General features: G+C 44.1%; 1 protein-coding gene across 1 annotated transcript in view; it reads left to right on the top strand.

The window, feature by feature from the left end:
• Positions 1-4,737: 4,737 nt before the first annotated feature.
• The window catches only part of LOC308063575 (acyl-coenzyme A synthetase ACSM3, mitochondrial-like), an 86,446-nt gene continuing 73,556 nt past the window's right edge, over positions 4,738-17,627 (top strand). Inside the window, exon 1 of the mRNA XM_080386726.1 lies at positions 4,738-13,106. The gene's annotated coding sequence lies outside the window, so the exon portion shown is untranslated. The remainder of the gene's footprint in view (positions 13,107-17,627) is intronic.

Genomic DNA, 17,627 nt, shown 5'->3' with positions numbered 1-17,627 from the left:
AATCTTGCTTTGTTGTTCCTTGTCATTTCTCCTGATCAGTAGCCTCCATGAGCTGAGCGCCAACAGTCTCTCTGATTTAGGTGATAGAGATCAATTGTCTAATAGTATAGCATTACCCTTTTGATAGCTGCTAATATTAGCTATATATAAAATGATAACAAGGCAGTGATTGGACTGCCTTAGTGTGAATTATTTGTATCTTATTGCTTATATCTAATTTCATTGCTATTTTGTGGGAGTTTCTGGACCTTCTTGAAAGCTGTAAATTGTCCTACAGTTTCACATCAAGCTGTGAAGTCCTATACTGCTGAGACTATGCTATACATCAGATGAAAAATCAAAAATGCTCAGGGCACGAGCACCTCAGTACTGAACTATGACATCGGGAGTTAAAATCTGGAGATCGTTAAGAAAGGCGTAACTGCACTTTTGGGTTTATTTCCCACTCCAAGGACAGCATGTCATTCACACTCTTGCCCTTTTTGTTTTCAGATGCAAGCCTGAATCAAGCCAAAGAGATCTTTTTTGGCTGAGATGCTAAGCAACCTTTTTTTTTTTTTTAAATAAAAGGACTCAGCTAAGTAATTCTGACCATTTAATTGGAAAATACTCTGTACTGTTCTTGCTGACCCCTCTGAACAAGGCAACATTATCACCAGCATGCAGAAAAGTCCCTGACAGAAAGCACACATTCAGAGTATCTTTAATACAGTACAAATAAGGGGGTGGGACTGAACTTTGGGGTGCTGTTGCAGTCATGCCATGTATTCCTCTGAAAGTGCATGCCCTCTGCCTGCTTCGAGGGAAACACCAAATTGCATTATCAGCTGCTCTGAATGCACAGAACTGGTGCAGAGATTAGAGCATCTGACAGCATCAATTTTTTGTTCTTTGTTCAAGAATACTCCTCACCATGGATGTCCCTTATCTGTGATGTTGTATATTGGGTCAGTACATTCAAGTAATGCACAGAAGTAAATACCTGGGGTGGAATCCAGACTGGGAAGCACTTGGCACAGACTGAATTACAACAGAGCTGTAAAAAGCCCTTTCAGCAATGCTGGACAGTACAGCCAGAAAGAATACAATTAGTGTGATCTAAAATTCACCAGTTTCTGCTCAGTGGTTGGAAACCTAATGTATGTTTCTTCAGGTTTGCTTGCTAACTCTTTCCCTGGGATCAAAAGCTGTTTTCCTCTCCATTTGGGTTGAATGACTGTCAGTACCTGCAGCCAGGTACCTGCTGGGAAGAGCAGTGGTGGCACTTGCTGGTGCCACCTGGACATGTGGCACATGGGCACCCCTTTCCCCCAGTCCTCGCTGCCCCTACAGTGCTCCAGCCATGCCAACACCACGTCAGCATCCATCCTCAATGCAAACATCGCCATGGCTTTAAAAACTGGCGCAGTACTGAAACGTATGCCTTACCACGGAAAAAGGTCTTGCCTTTTTTATCAAAATACTGAGTATTGCTTTTAGCTTAACATATTTCATGAAAAGGGTTTAAATTCCAGAGTGTACAAAACACCTTGAAGGTTGGTAGCTTTGCTTCTTGTTATGAATGTCATACCTGGTTGTTAATACTATAGGCCCTTGCTCTTCTGTCCCTGCTGGGGTACGAGGCATCACTTTTGTCATAAATAGGAAACAGGCAGTCATTTTATATGCATAGGGGAAGCACTTTGTTCTCAGAGAAAGATGAATTATGTAGTCCAAACAGGTGACACGTAGTAGATGTTGTTGCTTTCCATAACCTGAGATGTAACCCAGCTGTGCCCTTTGGTTTTGCAGATCTCGGCCGTACCATCTGCTGATGTAAAAAAAAATACATGCATCACTGTGGAAACACTGAGCAGTTCTGTGGTCTTCACTCTGCTCAGGCTGTGAATTTTTAAATAGCATGACCTTTATTGATTCTTACAAAAATGAACTGTACAAGATGGAAAACCTGAAAAGCATACTGTCAGAGTTTCCTTTTAGGACAAAGAATACAATTATATTACAGAAGTGTTAAAACTAGAAGAGATTAAATCAGTTCATTTCCTCTGAAAACATTTGGAAAACCTTCAGAAAAAATAGAATGGGTGACAACAGGAAACAGAGATCTGATCAGAGAGACAGTAGGATGGGAAAAACTGTTCCATGGAAGTCAGTAGTTTTGGCATTGCCGTCAATGGAATGAGGATTTCATCAACTATAATGTTTAAGACACCACAATTTTATAGCATTTTGCTTAAGGAGGAGGCTGTGTACTGAAATCCTTCTCTTTGGGGTAGGCATTAGCTGGCTCCTGGTAGCTAGCTGCTGTCAGGTGCTGCCTGGGGAGTGCTGCAAACAGCACAGGAGGGGGGAACCTGCAGACCAGTGTGACCCTCGCTGCTTTGCGTTCCTCCCATTTTCTGCATCCAGGACAGTGGTTTTCTTCCCCCTCTCATGAAACCTACAGAGATCTTCTCTTTCTGTACATGAGGTCCTCCACTCCGGTTTCTCCAAGGATCCCTAGGACAGCTTCTCTCAGCTGGCCCTCCTGAGAGCTAATTCCCAGACCTGCCAAAACAGATTTCCTTCCCCTTTTTACTCCATGTCACTGTCCCCATGCTCTTTTAACAGCAAGAAGATAGGCCAGAAAATGTGAGTGCTTTTGCAGCCTGCACCCTCGTTCATACCTACCCCTTGCTCCAGCTGGGCAGCATAAGGTTTTCAGTTGCAGCCTTTATTAGCAGGCTCCACTGAGACAAAAGCCTAAGCAAAACACTGAAGCAATTGCTGTATATATTTTATGTGTATATATGTATGTGTATATATTTATATATATTAAACACTGTAAAGGAATTATCAATGGTTCTGTTTCCTTTTCTTCAATTTATCAAATTCTAGATGGCTCTAGAAGGAACCCAAGTGTTGTGGTTTAGCAGATAACCAAATAGTTACAGTATTCTGGAGTGCACGGCAAGTAGTTTCGACTCATCAGTCTTGTGCTTTTCTTGGCTACTGTCAGCATGAAGTACTAAAAAAAAGATGTGTAAGTGCTCAGATGAAATTGCTCAAATGTAACTGGGAAATATAACTGTTCTTCCTGGGTTTCAGATTTTCAATGTCTACATTATTCCAGGACTAATGACAAAACTCTGTTTCTGCTCTTGCATAGCTCTTGGGTGCAAACTCTGTTTGAGTAAGTACCCAAAAGTCGAGTCTTAACAAACCAGTTTTCCTAATGCAAAGGGTTTTGAAGACAAATTTAAGAGAAGGAATGTGCTGCTTTGCATCACTGCGAAACAGCAGGTATTCTTCAAACAGCCACAAACAATGTCAAGTCATCCAGACTCCCTGAAGAAAGACAAGAAGGGGAAGATCCTACTAAAAATAGGAAAATAAGAACTTGTGCTAGTAGACAGTGAGTCTGGCTGGCCTGAGAGGGGCTATCTAGCAGAGGGGCTGGCTGCTGTGTTATTCATCAGCAGTTGCCTGCAGCCTGCACATTCCTTATGGCTGACGAAGAACCAGGACAATTTCCTACGTCTGATTAGGTGAAGGCTGTTCGTGGAAGCTATGACACTTAAATTTGTGATGGATATTTCTGAGACTGTTTCTGGGAGATGATTTACCATAATAGTAGGTGAAACTGCAGACTCCTCCAGAAAAGAACATTTGATGTCTAACACAGACAGCTGCTGATGTAAATGTTTATGAAGAGTTTGTTAAGTGCATGACATTGCCTGTACAGTAATGCAGAAATTATACTGCTAATGAAAGATATGTTATGATATAAAAATCAGTGCATGAGGAATGGATGAGAATGGTGCCCAAACAGGACCGCTGCTATGACAAATGTAGTGCCAAGCAAGTGCAGCAAGAAGAAAATCTATTAACTACACATATTCACTGTTAGCGGTGTATATTGAATTTGTCATTGTAAGATGCTATTAAAATTAATGCTGTCCTCAGATGTACTCTTGGAACTATGTATAAAATTGCCTAATTAGTTTTTTTTTAAAAAAAAAAAGAATTCCGATGAGATACTAGATTTTGGGAGAGAAATGGCGAGCAGTTGAGTACACCACCAGGCGCTCATAAAATGGACTCTCCTTGCAGAAGAACGCTTTGCCTCTGATTTCCGAGAACTGCTTTGCAGCAGGAACTGAAGTAGGAACTGAAGATCACATCTGAAAATCTTTCAATTTTGAAAGGTATTCTTTTACTTATTAAAAGGGCATTTTACTGAATGGATTCATACCACAAATCAGTGGTTTTAATTAAGTGAAATAAATTACCCTCTTATTGAAACTCTCTTTCACTTCCAGATGCAGACCCTGAAATCACTGGTCACTAATTTCCATGACCATGATTTAATCTGACAGCAGAACAGAGGGAATCGCTGATATTCACCTCTGGCAAAACAAATGCAAACGTTTTTCTGATCTCTTTCTTCTTCCCATCCAAACCACTGTAGGACCCAGAAACAGATTTAATGACCTGTGGGATCTGTAAGACAGTCAGAACAGCTAAGCCCGTGGTCCTGCTGGGCTAACAGCTGATAGGAGGGACCAACACATTTTAGAAGGCAGGATGGTGTCAGAAATAAAAGAAAAAGCACAGGGAGGCACAGGAGCTGGCACAGATCAGTCGGTGTGCACAGGGAGGGAAGTGTCAGAAATGCCAGAGGACACAGGCAGAAGGGTGCACAGGAGTAAACAGAGCCCCCCCCCCCCCAGATCAAAGCTGTGATAACCAGGCCTTTTTCGGGGGTGGGGGTGGGGTGGGGGGGTGTGCTCTCTTAGCCGCACTGGTTAGGGGTGCTGAGCATGGCTGGAGGTAGGGAGGAGTGAGCTGAGCATCTCTTGTGGCCCTGCACCTCAGCACCCTGCACATGGATTTATCTTCCCTGCTGCCGGAGGTTGTGAGTGTTCGTATTTTCTGGCAGTAAACACCACAGCAAGGCCTACAGGTATAATCTTCTCTGCCACGGCAGTACCCAAGTCAGTAAGTGAAATCACAGCCTTGTATTGATTTTTTGTTCTGCTGATAATGAATTTGGGAATCCTGTGGGATTAGGTATGTGTGCTGACACAGAGCTATGGGGAGGGCTCCTGTATTCCTGTTTCACAGCAGCTAGTCACTATTGACACACACATTTTTGTTACAATGATGTATTAAAATTCAATACGTGTGTCTCGTCTTATTTAAGACAAGAAGGGGGGAGATGTGGGGAGGAGGGATGGGGTTGGCCTGCTAATGCTAATAAAAGGAAACCCGTTCAAATGAGTAATTTTATAAACTACCAAGCACTTGTGCTGAATAAGAAGTGAAGCCTACTGCTATTAGCTTTAGCAATAACAGGCTGCTTTGATTATTAAAGCTACCATGAGGGAATACCTAGCAGCAGATGCTGCCAGTGAACCACATAGACTTTGAGCAGGAGATCCTTTCAGTATGTAATTGCAGGGAAACGTTTCCTTTAAAAAAATAAAAATAAAAATAAGAAAATCAGATTTCCACTACATTCAAAGCAAAACTATTCTGGGAAGAGAAAAAAAAATAATAGGTACTATTCACGGTCTAACTATATAAATGATCCTTTTCTATCCTAGGTGGTATACACTGCATGGTATGAACACACCATTGCAGCATCCACTGCTGTGTAATGCCTAAAACACATGGAGCAGAGACAGAGATACAAAAGGAGGGGGACACGCACCAGGAAACCCAGAGGCAGCTCCCGATGTGGCAGACCCTGCCTCAAGCAGGCACTGTTACAGCCCTCTCCCTGTGAGTACGAGTACAGGGAGGCACAGAACAGGAGTGAACAGCTACAGTAAGTATCAGACATCGTTTGAAAATTCACTTTAATAGTTAAAATGTATTTTTGGTACTTTGGTGATTTATATATTAATATTTCCTGATTCTTGCTTATGGAAGGCAGCACTTGCAACATTTACAAAGCTCCCACAATCCTCAGAATTTGCTTAGACAGTGATTTTGAAGGCATGTGCTGCTAATCAATGTGTTAATGATTTCTTCCATGCTGTAATCCATCATTTTATCACAGCACACAATTTAGCAATTTGCTTATGCTAATTACTACAACAGTCAGAGCAGTTCTGAGGACAGCTCTAGGCTATGGCTAGTGAAATGTTTGCCATGTTATTTACATTTCCTCTGTTTACCACGGGGAAGGCCCAGAATCTAAAATATACCAGGAAAAATTTGCTTAGATACCGAAGACGTGCATCTTGCAATCGGCAAGTTTCCCCTGGTGACCGCTGCGAAGGAGGCTTCAGGAAAGCTGCTCCCATCTCCTGACCCGGCTGCACTGCCAGGGCCAGATGTGAACGGGAAGCAACCAGGAATTAGAGGTGGAAGGGGCTTCCTGCACTGCTGCTTGTACCCATGACATGTTCAGGGATCAGGGCTGTTAACTGCAAGAGCAACGCAGTGCAAGAGACAGCAGTTTGGCATATAGAGCACTAGGCGGGCACCACGTTTAAGTTTTATTTCCTATCTTTTGTGGCATTGACTGTTTAGGCTGCTTTGACCTTTCCAAGGGAAGGAAGCATTGCCAGGGTATCCTGCTTGCATGCGAGCATGTTCCCAACCGAAGGTATTTTGCCAGCGCAGTCAGCAGCACGTGCTGTAGCCTGTCTGCGTGTGGCTGTGGGCTGGGGTGGTCCTCTCCTTCCCACTTGTGCTGTCGAAATTTTACCCACCTCTCAAGCACAAGACGGGGGTTCACTTTGTCTAAGGACTAGTGCAGCCTCCCGTACAGTCAGCTGATGGCAGCTGTGAGTGAGGAGGAGCTTTCAGGGTCTCCTGATACGATTTTAGCCAGCAAGGGTCAACAGCCCAGTGTGTCTGCGGGAGCTGCCAGCAGGATACGGACACTGAGACACTCTTGTCCCTCCCATCCCCGGGGAACACAGCAAATATCCCTGTTGTCTGGGGAAGCGTCAGACGCTCTCCTAGACAAAGCTCTGCATCCGGGTGAGCACAATAGTCAGTTGCCCAAGAGTGAGCGTTGGGTGCCTGTTTCAGAGGGTGGATGTGGCTGAAGGGCATTTGAACCTACTGCCATGCCCCTGCCCTTGCTGGGGACCTGAAGGCAATGTTGAAATTGCAGCCTGTCACAGAACAATAGTTTTCAACCTCTGTCATAACTGCCCTCTTAAAAGTAGCACAGAAGACTTTCCTGACAAGGCCATTACTGTTGAAAGGACAAAGGGAAAGTAGTTAGTCAGCTGTGTTCAGAACTGGGTTATCAAATTAGCTTCAGCCACTTTCAATTACAGTATCTCATGGTTTTGAAATGAGCTCTAAATGAGGGGCTATAATTCTTTGTTGGCAGTGAGCAAAAAGAACATAATCATCATTATTTAACAGGGGCCTACAGTCTAGCTAGCTCCAGGATAAGTTCATCCAAGAGAAGAAAGGATTCAATTGGCATGAGCAAGGCAAAAGATTATCAAGTGGCCATGCTTCAGTGCATTTCTCCATCCTGCAGCTATGGAAGTGAACTTGGGACTCATCCAGGAGGGATTTACTCCCAGAGCCATTCTGAACCACTAGCTAATGAAACATAAATACCAGAAAAATCAGAGCAGTAGGTGTAGTCCCAGGCATGCATCATTCCACCTTAAGCTAGGGCTTTGTTCTGCAGGGACTTCCACTCTGCCTGAAGACGGTTGTGGCTGTTATAACAGCGGTGTTAAATCCTACCTGTCTGGTGGCTGTTGGGTGTTACTGCTGCTTTGTATCACAGTAACAAGGAGAGAGAAGAGCTGGGCTCATGCCAATAGAAAGAAGGTTCATTTGTAGGGTCAGGCAGCCTCCTGGAACGAGCCAGTGCCTGTCCTGCTGTCCCTCTGTTTCCCCAGTGCAGCAGAGGTGGAGTAGCCCTTTGCTACGCCACCGGGTCTGGGTGCAGCAGGAAAGCTTGGCCGGGGACCACTGGACCACCAGCCATGGGTGCAAAACTTCTATAAATGCCAGGGCACTATATAGGATCTGTGGGGAGCTGCTGCCGTGCTGTCACCGTCCTCACAGGATACTTTAGGAACCCACACCCAGGTTCAAGAGAATGGCTGTCCCTATGCAGCCTCCCGCCCCAGTCAGTCTGTGCTTGGGTAGCTTGGGGTGGCAAGTCCTTAGAGTTAAGGCAGTGACTGAGACCTCTGAGGCCATCTTCCAAACATGGTCCTTTAACAAGATGCACAGGCAACATCAGTGAAATTGTCCAGGCTTCGTGGTCTCTGAGGGAGCCACTGATGACATCCAGATTGTGTTTCAGTGCATGGGCCAGAGCAGCTACAATGACATAAATTGCAAGGACACCATTCTTATGCAGGCGTTGGTGGGCCACCAAGGGAGATCAACAATTATCTTGGCAGGCTTCATTGAACACTTCATGACATCTATGCTCTCTGTAACTCAGGCTCTGAAACCAGTTAAAATATATTAAAGAGGCTGAATTATGGTGTCTCTTTTTCTCAGTACCTCCATCTGGAAATGAGAGATCGTGGTTGTTCTCTGTATCTCAGGATGGCAGCTGCAATGCTAAGTGTGAGAAGATGAAAAACTTCACGGATGGAGTCACTGTAACCAGCGTAGGTTTCTCTCTGTGTGGAAGTGAGCAGGCAGTGCATGGTGTCATGGATGTATATACCACCTGAGCTAGGCTGCACTGATCCCCCTGCTGCACACTGCTAACACAAAGTAAGTGTGAGGTCATCTGTCATGTCTTGAAAGTAAATTCTGATATGGCCTATCTCACATGAAGCTACATAATTACTCCAACTAATGCTAGACTGACACACCTACTTTAGGCTCTTACACTACCCCAGAGGTAGTGGAGAAAGAGGTGTCACCAGATTATGATGAGGTGGGGGCAGGGAAGCAAGTTGTGGGCATTGTCTGAAACATTTTCAGGAAAATTTTACTGAACAGATGGACAATCCAAAGACCATTTACCTCCTCCTATTCACTGCATTTCAATGGCCAAATTTACTACCTTCTGGCTGTTGATAAGTTTGGCACAAATATCTGGAGCAAAATCCTGTCTCTGCTGAAGTCAAGGGAGCTTTGCCATTTATTTCAACAGGTCATTGATTCTTTAATTTTTGTTCTGGGTTTCTGAATCAACATTGCCCTCAGGCTTGGGAATGTGTTTATATTTACACACAGTTATGAATACACACAAATGAAAGCGACAGAGAAAGAAAACATTTCTTTTCAAGTCCCACAGCTTTTATTAATTTGTTCAGTCCTTGTTCTGTACATTAATTTTATTTTCAACAAGATTCCTATTCTATACAAGTAACAAAATGGGTATCTGGGGAAAACTCATGCCATTTCACACTAGATTTATCGTTACTGATGCTGTCAGGAATTTAGGCATTGACTTTCTTGTTTTCCTTGGCAGTTTTGTGGGGCTTCTTCTGTTCTTCACCATAAATGGAGTTTCACTGACAATGCCTAATAGCTGCTGAAATTGCTTTTAAGTTTTCCTTGGGAAACATCATAATATTATGTTTGAAAATTAAATTATGAACAGTGGGAATATGGAGGTTAGTCAGTTGTGTAGTATAAGATTGTATCATGAAAATGTGCCATTTGCCCCCTTAATGGATGCATTGCTTGACTAAGGGTTACAGCATTTACCCTCAACTTACTGGTCGTAATAGCAAAGAACTCTCATTTAAAAAATCTCTTTTAAAAAACTGAAGTTGGTAGAAAATTAATTTTCTGATTAGCCCTGGAGTGGAAGGATCTCCTTTCTCATCAGAGAGATGGACGCTGAGAAGAACAGCATGTAGTATGGGCACAGTGGGGTAGGACCCTGTGAGGACCATCAGAGAAGGGGTTTCATTCAGGTGTTGAATGAATGAGCAGGACTTGGGTTCACTCCTGGGTTTGTTGCCAGGCTCACATGCTACTTCCATGCCTTGGTTTCACTTCCATGAAATGGAGCTTGATCTTTTGCTTTCCTTGTGGCTTTTTTCTGTGCTGACACTTAGGGTTTAGACAGTTTCAGGAAACAGCGGGAGTCTTGGGGCCTTGATTTTGTCAGGTCCCCTTAGTCCTGCTGTGAATCAGTGTTATTACAGACAGTTCTGTATACATTTGTCATGTCCCAAAGTGTTAGCTGGCTCTTGGAGAACCTGTTGTCAACACTGTTAGTGCAAAGAAGATAGTTCCAGTTTCTAAACACACTGGAGACCATTAGCAAGTCAAAGCCTTCTCTCAAGGGATCTGTAAAATCCCTGCAGTTTCTCTTTGGCTTTCAACAAAGAGAAAACCCACTACCTCCCCTTGCCTCATGCATGGAGTACAGTACACGTGCACTCAGTCTGCAAGAGGAGTCAGCACTTCAGTGTGCAAAACAAAGGGGCAGCTGGTGTGGCTGTGTTTACACACCTCATTCACCCAAACCTCTGTTAAATGATCTAATGAAACAAGGTGCTCTGAGGGAAAAGCCTGTTTAACAGAATAACAAATCCCATTAAGCTCAGTGGAGCTGGAAATCTACTGCATAATAAATTAACTCTATAGTCTATTCTGATACATTATTAAGCTTGCATGCAACTTGGCTAATAAGCACAGCATTGGTTTTCTTTCAGATACATTTTGCTGATAGTTTTTCTCTCTGTTTCTATAAGAGCAGCAGTTTTATTGCTCTGTCCTCTTGCTACAAAAGGAAGAGCTGTCATTACTCAGGCTGCAGGAGCACTTGTGTGTTTGTGTTCAAGAGCGAGACCACAACAAGATGGAAGGTATCACCCAGACAAGCAAAGGACTGTCTGTGTCCCAAAGGCCTGGCCATGTAGGGCACCTTAATACAGTCCACGTGTCCATAGATCAGGGAGAGGAGAAATGCTGTCTCCGAGTGACAGTCACTTGCAACACAAACCGTTTTAGGCTGGGGAACAGTATGGCTGTATATGACTTGGTACAGAGCCCACAATAATAAGCCAGGAGACAGGTTTTACTGATCTGGATTTAATTCAGCATGAATGTGGCTATGCAACTTCCAGGCCAGCTCTGGCTTGCCCACTGCACTGTAGGAACCTACCTGGGGCCTGTCCAATACCTCAGCTTTGGGCTCTGTCATGCAGTGTAAGCATATGTCGTCTCCAGTGCAGCATGCATCACCTCTTCTCTTTAAATGGCCTCACTGGCGTGCTACCCAAGACACACAGAACAGTCAACAGTAAAATAGTGGTAGAATTAACCTGAGTGACCTCCCTTTCAGTTATTGCTTCTGACTGATCACAGCGGCTACATGGATTAAACAGTAAAGTCACAAAATCAGACTACTTGAATAAAAGCTGAATTTCCATCCTGCGAAGCCAGAATGCATCCTGCAAAGCTCTTCACTGACAAGGCAGCTCAGTCAGGTTATGTAATTGGCACCCTCACAAGCTTTTCATCTTTGTCTGAGTGGTACTCAAAAGGAGTGAAGTTCTCTTCTACCCTTGAAAATATCGATGAGACTCAAAGAGTGCTTACTGCTGAATGTCCCACTGATCACAAGAAGCCAAGGGCACTCTCCCACATTGCCAGTAAGAAAAGAGTTTCTGGAAAGTCAATCTCCATCCTCGTCTGACAGAAGAAGAAATCGGTGATTCTCAGGAGTGTTCCCACCAAAATTATTTAGATCCTTTGGGTCACTAATTCCTACTCATGGTGACATAGGAGCTCCAGATCTAATCCAGAGGCTATTTCTTTACAGCTCATATTCAGAAATAGCTGAATGTGCTCTCTGCCTTTCTGTGGCAGGCTGGAAGCTTTGCCTGGCCTGTCTGGACGTGCCATGGTGGTGTACTGAGCCCCTCAACACAGCATTTACAACCTCCCACGGCAGCGGGTGAACTTGGGCATGTGGCCCTGACTGTGGGAGCACGTCTGGGGGCTTGAGTTTGAGCGAGCAATGAATCTGTCCTTGCGGGCTGGCTGTGCACATGCTTTTGAAGGGCAACAAGGATGCAGACAGCGAGCTAAACTCTAACTGGGGTGAATCAATTCTGAGGTAACTTCATGCATGTCAGTAAAATTACACTTGTTCCAGGATCTGTACATGCTGAGTACATCGCTGAATTTATTGCTGTCTCCTATAGAGCAACCAAAACATTCCTATGAGGAGAACTGTCAAGGGCAGAACACCAGCATCCTCCCGGGTACATCGGAAAGGTTAGCGGGACGGTGTCATTAAACCTCCGTGAATATTTGGGGGCAGCAAACCCTCTGCAGAGTGCAAGTCAGTAAGTGGCAGGTAAGTATGCGGAGGAGACCTCTCCCAGTGCAGCTTTCATTGCTGGGATCTTCTCATTCTTTTGAGAAAATGAAAACTGCATTGGGGCCTGGAGTTTACATCAACGTGTATGTTTCTGCTCCCTTTTTTGGTCTGGCTCAGGCTCTCCACTCAGTGAGACCTCAGGCAAGGGTTGGGGCTGCCATCAGTGGTGGCACTTAGGGACCGGTGTAGTCAGGAGCACAGCCCAAAGCATCCAGAAATCTGGGAGTCAGGAGGAAATTGCTACCTATCAGTGTATTTTGTGTTTTGTTTGTTTGTTTTTTTTTTAAGCTTTAGGACAGCCTAACCAGGCTTGTTGCTTGATCTTTTTCTGAACTGCCTTCAGCTTGTTGCTATTTTCTGGGCTTCTTGAAACCAGAACGGTGTGAAGAGGGTAAAGGCGATGAGGTAAGAGGAGGAGCACAGAGCCCGTTAAGGGCTAAAAGGGGGATGATAAGAAAAAGCTGGGCAGAGATAGGAGCCACAGTCGCTGCCGGCGCCCCCTCCCCGGGGCCTGCAGCCCCTGGTGCGGTGGCAGGGCGGCGGGGGCCGGTGCCCGTGGTGGCTCCGCGGCCGGGCCGACAGCCATCGCCTCAGCAGCCGCGCCCATGGCAGCGGCAGGCAGAGGGCGGGCTGGGGCCCCCCGCAGCGGTGCATGCCGGGAAGGGCCCGCCAGCCAGGCGCGGCCCAGGCCGGGGCGGGGCCGTGCGCGCCCGGCGCCTGAGGGGAGCGGCGCGTCTGCCGGCCTGGGCGGTGCGAGGCCCTGTGTGGAGGTGGCGGCCCGGCCCGGCAGCTGGACTGGGGGTTGCTCAGCGTGGTAGAGGTAAGGTGGCCTCTCTCGCACCTGTGGGCATTGGCGGTGCCGCCGTATACCGGGCGCAGCCTTACAGAAGCCAAGTGCTGTATGCCAGCACCGGCCACCCTGCAACAGGCATGCTGCGCAAGGTGTTTCCCCCTTTGGCCCTTTATCTCACCTGAGAGGAAAAGCCAAGAGCGATTTGCACGACAAATTAACAAGCTGCTGCTGGCACATGCTCCCTGGAGGGTTTCTGTTTGTGGCGAGACCCTTGCAGGGTGTTTGTTGGGCGCAGCCCTGTCAGTGTCGCGGCTGCCCCCACCACGCTGTGTGGCCTCGGCTGGGGCTGGTGGCTCGTCTTTGCCACCAGTGCCCAGGCTGGGAACAGGTTCTGAAACTTCTTCTAATGTGCAATACTGATGTTTGAGGGGAATGTTCAGCTCCCGTTTTATTTCATGGACTTAGCTGGACTAAACCAAGAAGCTAGAGTTAGAGCGGATTGCAGAGAAAGGTGAGTTGCTGGTGGAGCATTTTTGCAGGTCTGTATGGCAGAAAAAAAATGTATTAATTATTAAATACTGTGGGGAAAAAAAAATCCATGAACGATATTTCTGCTGTGATGCAATTCAGCTTGGTCAGATAGCCTGCTGAAGAGATGAGAAACATGCCAGGTGATACTTTTAGAGAAAGCATGACCCTGGGCCTGGGCCTTGACTCTTGTTGCAGATCCCAGTACCACACTAGGTGAGTTCCTACCAGAGATGGGAAGCAGAGGGGAATAGGGTTCCAGAAGTCTGTTCTTGTGAATTTAAAATGGTCATTAAATAAGAAGCATTTATCTTCTACTGGTGCTTTAGGCTTGGGATGACTCCCAAATATCAGAACTGAGTATGAGCAGTCTCTGTACTGGGGTCATGTAAATAGGTAAGGTGAACTTGGATTAACTTTCTATATTGTCATCTTTAGCAAGAGCTAGTTCGTTGTTCCAGCTAGCCCCAAAGTCACAGCAGAGCACTGATGCTTGTGAAATTTAATATTCCTAAAAATGACAATCGCCATTGCCCATAAAGTTCACTGCACCCTGTTGTCTAGTGTCTTTGCGTTTCTGCTACTTGGCAATTTCCACATTGCCATTTTAAATAGCAAGTATTATCAATCTCTGAAAAAATTAAGGTGCATTTTACTGCTTATGGAAGAAAGGGAAGATTCATAGAGACTATTTCTTCTTGTGCATGAGAGTCACAGACTTTTTAAACTATGGGTATTAACATTGGAATTGAACTCATCCATGTTTCTGAATGTATAAAGCAAAGATGACCGCTCATCAGTTGTGTGTACAGCTTTAGAGTATGACTCAGCAGCTCTTCATAAGTTTCATAGGAATATCAGTTTATTATTTTGAATTACTAAAAGTATAAAAGCACTGAAATGTGTGGGCATACTTTAAGAGCTGTTGGCTTTCTGATTTTTTCTTTTTCAGTAAATAGCCATAGCATTTTTTCTGTTAAGACAAACAGAGGAAAGCATTTTGCTTTCTTCTGTGTGCATTTTTGTGTAGTAGCTTCTCAAAGGACAACTCCTAAAATAAAACTGTTTACACTAACCTCCTCAGATAAAAACATTTTGTCTTCTAAGACCGAGCATAAAATTTTCACATCTTGCACTTCAGTTCTGATGTGCCTTGTTCTCATATTTTGCCTAGAGGCTTTATTACTGTTCCATTGCAAATACAAATGGAGGAGTTTTTGTTTCAATTCAAGCTCTTCCAGTTAACTCTTCAAGTCATCAAGGTCTAGCTGCTGTGCTCTTTTAATCTCGTGCTATAACTTTCTTGCTTTTTCCATTTACTGTTTAAAATCTGTTTTCTGTTCATCCTTTTATAACTTGAATGTAAAGGTGGTTTTCCTCTTTTCATCATTGTTTTCCTTTCTTGCTTTGCTATACCCTTATGCTGGTGTATGTTGCTTGAATTCTCTGCAGTCCAGCTTGAACCCTGGAGACTGCTCAAGTGTGTTTGAAGAAAAATGTAAGAGGATAGCAGTTCCCAGTACCCAAGAGGCTAGCACTATTTATAATACTGGTTAGATTTATTGCTAGGTACTACAAACTAGTGTATGCGTTGAATGAGTCCAGTTACTTGCCTGCCAATTTTGTAATTAATGTAAGCAATTCTTGTTGTGGTTCATCTGCTTGTTCATTGTTTCTGCACTGCAAGTTCACTGTTCCACAAGTTGCCCCAGTGCTCTCCTAAGTAACATGGAGCAATCCCCATTTCCCTGCAGTAGATGCAAATGAAGAAAATGCTTCTTCTGAGAGAAATTTTGTAGCAGTGGCAAAAATTAAATAGTGTTGTATCTTCTTTACAGTACACTTAGACTTCCTCCTTGGCATTTCTGTATACTTCTACAGTAGCATACTTACAAACTAAGGCTCTGATGAACAACTGTTGAGGATATTCAGAACTCAGTACTGTTGCAGTATCTTCTCGATTTTACTTAAAATTGAAGAGTCAGATTAACTACATGGGTATATGTCTGAGTCTGCTAAAGTGAAAGTGTCATTTTCCTAACAGAGTTTTGTTCTATGACTGCATTGCTAATGGCCTGTTCACCCTGCTTCCTAGGAACAGCCTAATTAAAGGTTTGACATTGAAAAAGTGATTTCAATTTGCATGAAGAGGTATTGAAGGAATTAGTTTTTTTCTACTGAGTCGATAAGTAATAATGTGCATTTTGGTAAATATGGGATCTGTGATCCAACAGACTTGCTGGATGGAAGCATCTATTCATAGTGGCATTTAGTTCTCACTGATTTCTTTGAGATTTAAGCATGTGTTTAAAGTTAAGCAGATCCTACAAATGATATATCCTGTATAGGAAGTGAAACCTGTATGCCAGTATTTGGCAGGATCATACCCATAACTCTGCATATGTATTTACTTTTGAATATTCCTTTGGCACTTTAATGGGTGAATAACTAATACAAGGTTAGGTTCTGGGTAGCCTTACTTGTACTGAGCAGTATACGCTTCATACAGTATTCATACAGTAGCCGCACTGAAGTAGTAGGCTATCAAAACCAAATCAGTAATGCTATTGGAATCTGTCCTGTTATCATTAGCTGGCTGAGAATATCAATATTCCTCATGCCTAATATGAATTCACAGACACACACATATAGAGGTATATATAAGAGGCACTTGGTTTTGCAACAGGCAGGGAATAGGCCTTTGTATAGACAGAGTGGCATAATTCTTCCTACCAGTGCAACTGTATTGGCCTAAGTGAAGTTATAGTAGTCCAAATTAGTCATTGATGTATGGAATAGAGGCTGCAGAAGTACTGGAGGGAACTTTTTTCCTGCTGCTACATTGTCAGAGAACTGTTTCATCTACCTCCCCTGCCATGATATACAATGTTTTCAAAAGGATTCAGACCTGCAGGCAACTTCTGCATTCATCTCTAGTGCTTAAAATGCGACATGTAAATCAACTAAGGGCAATTATAAGCATTGCCAGGAGCGCTGCAAGCACATGACTGAATGCTTGTAGGCAAGAGCATACTGTGCATTGAATGTCCGTGGAGTTCAACAGTGCAAGTACATCTTTCCTGCTTTAAAGCCATGTATGTACATGTGCAAATTTCTGTATTGGTTATCTTTGCTCAGCGAGGAAGGAAATACTTGCTGATCATCACAAGCTCTTTATCAGGGCCACTCATGAACAAAATAAAATAGGAAGTATCTCAGTGGGTCATACAATTCTGTTAACTGTTTTTGTGTCTGTTCCTTTGAAGTGTGCCTGCAACACATGGCAGTAAGTATCTGTAACAAGAATTTATGGTCTAGCATATCAGACTTGGGTGGAGAAGGCTCTTGTTGCTGTTTCACAAATACATTCCGTGTTCTGGGGAGGCGGCATGTTTTGAAGACCTGAATACCAAATTTCTAGGAATACAAAATTCAAATGTTTGAGGAAGCACTAGCAGGATGAGGCAAGTTGCCAAAAGAAGGGCAAGGGCTCCTGTTATTATAGAATCAGTGACGGAAAAGCTGAGTGTACTGTAATTCTGTTGAGAATCCAAACTTCTGCTGAGTAATTCCCTGTAGGGACATAAAACCTTCTGCATGAAGATCTGACCCACTTCAATCAGTGAAACCTTGTATCATAGTTTCACAAAAGGCAAGTAACAAGACTGTTAACAAGAATCATTTGGGAATTAGGTAATTTAAATCTTGTAAACCCACTGGGGAGAAAGCTCTCTTGCATGAGCCAGGGGGATCTCTAGCAATTCCTTACATTTCCTGGGAACAGTATGTCTGTCCTGTTACTGGCCATTGCACAGTCTGACCTCTCTATTGTCCATTACCCACAATGAACTTAAATATGCTGATCTGAACAAAAGAGAGGGTCCTGCATCACAGTTGGCACAGATTTGTAGTAATTTGTTCCTGTCCCTTTGGCCCTAGAGGTCTTCAGTTGCAGATAGCCAGAGCCATGAGAATGTTGTGCGGGTCCCCAAGTGTGTATTTTTGGTGGGTAGGTACAGA

This window comes from Falco punctatus (assembly GCF_963210335.1).
Source record: "Falco punctatus genome assembly, chromosome: 4".
Taxonomy (NCBI): Eukaryota; Metazoa; Chordata; class Aves; order Falconiformes; family Falconidae; genus Falco; species Falco punctatus.
Note: the sequence above shows the minus strand (reverse complement) of the source record. Positions and strands in the feature narration are given on the sequence as shown.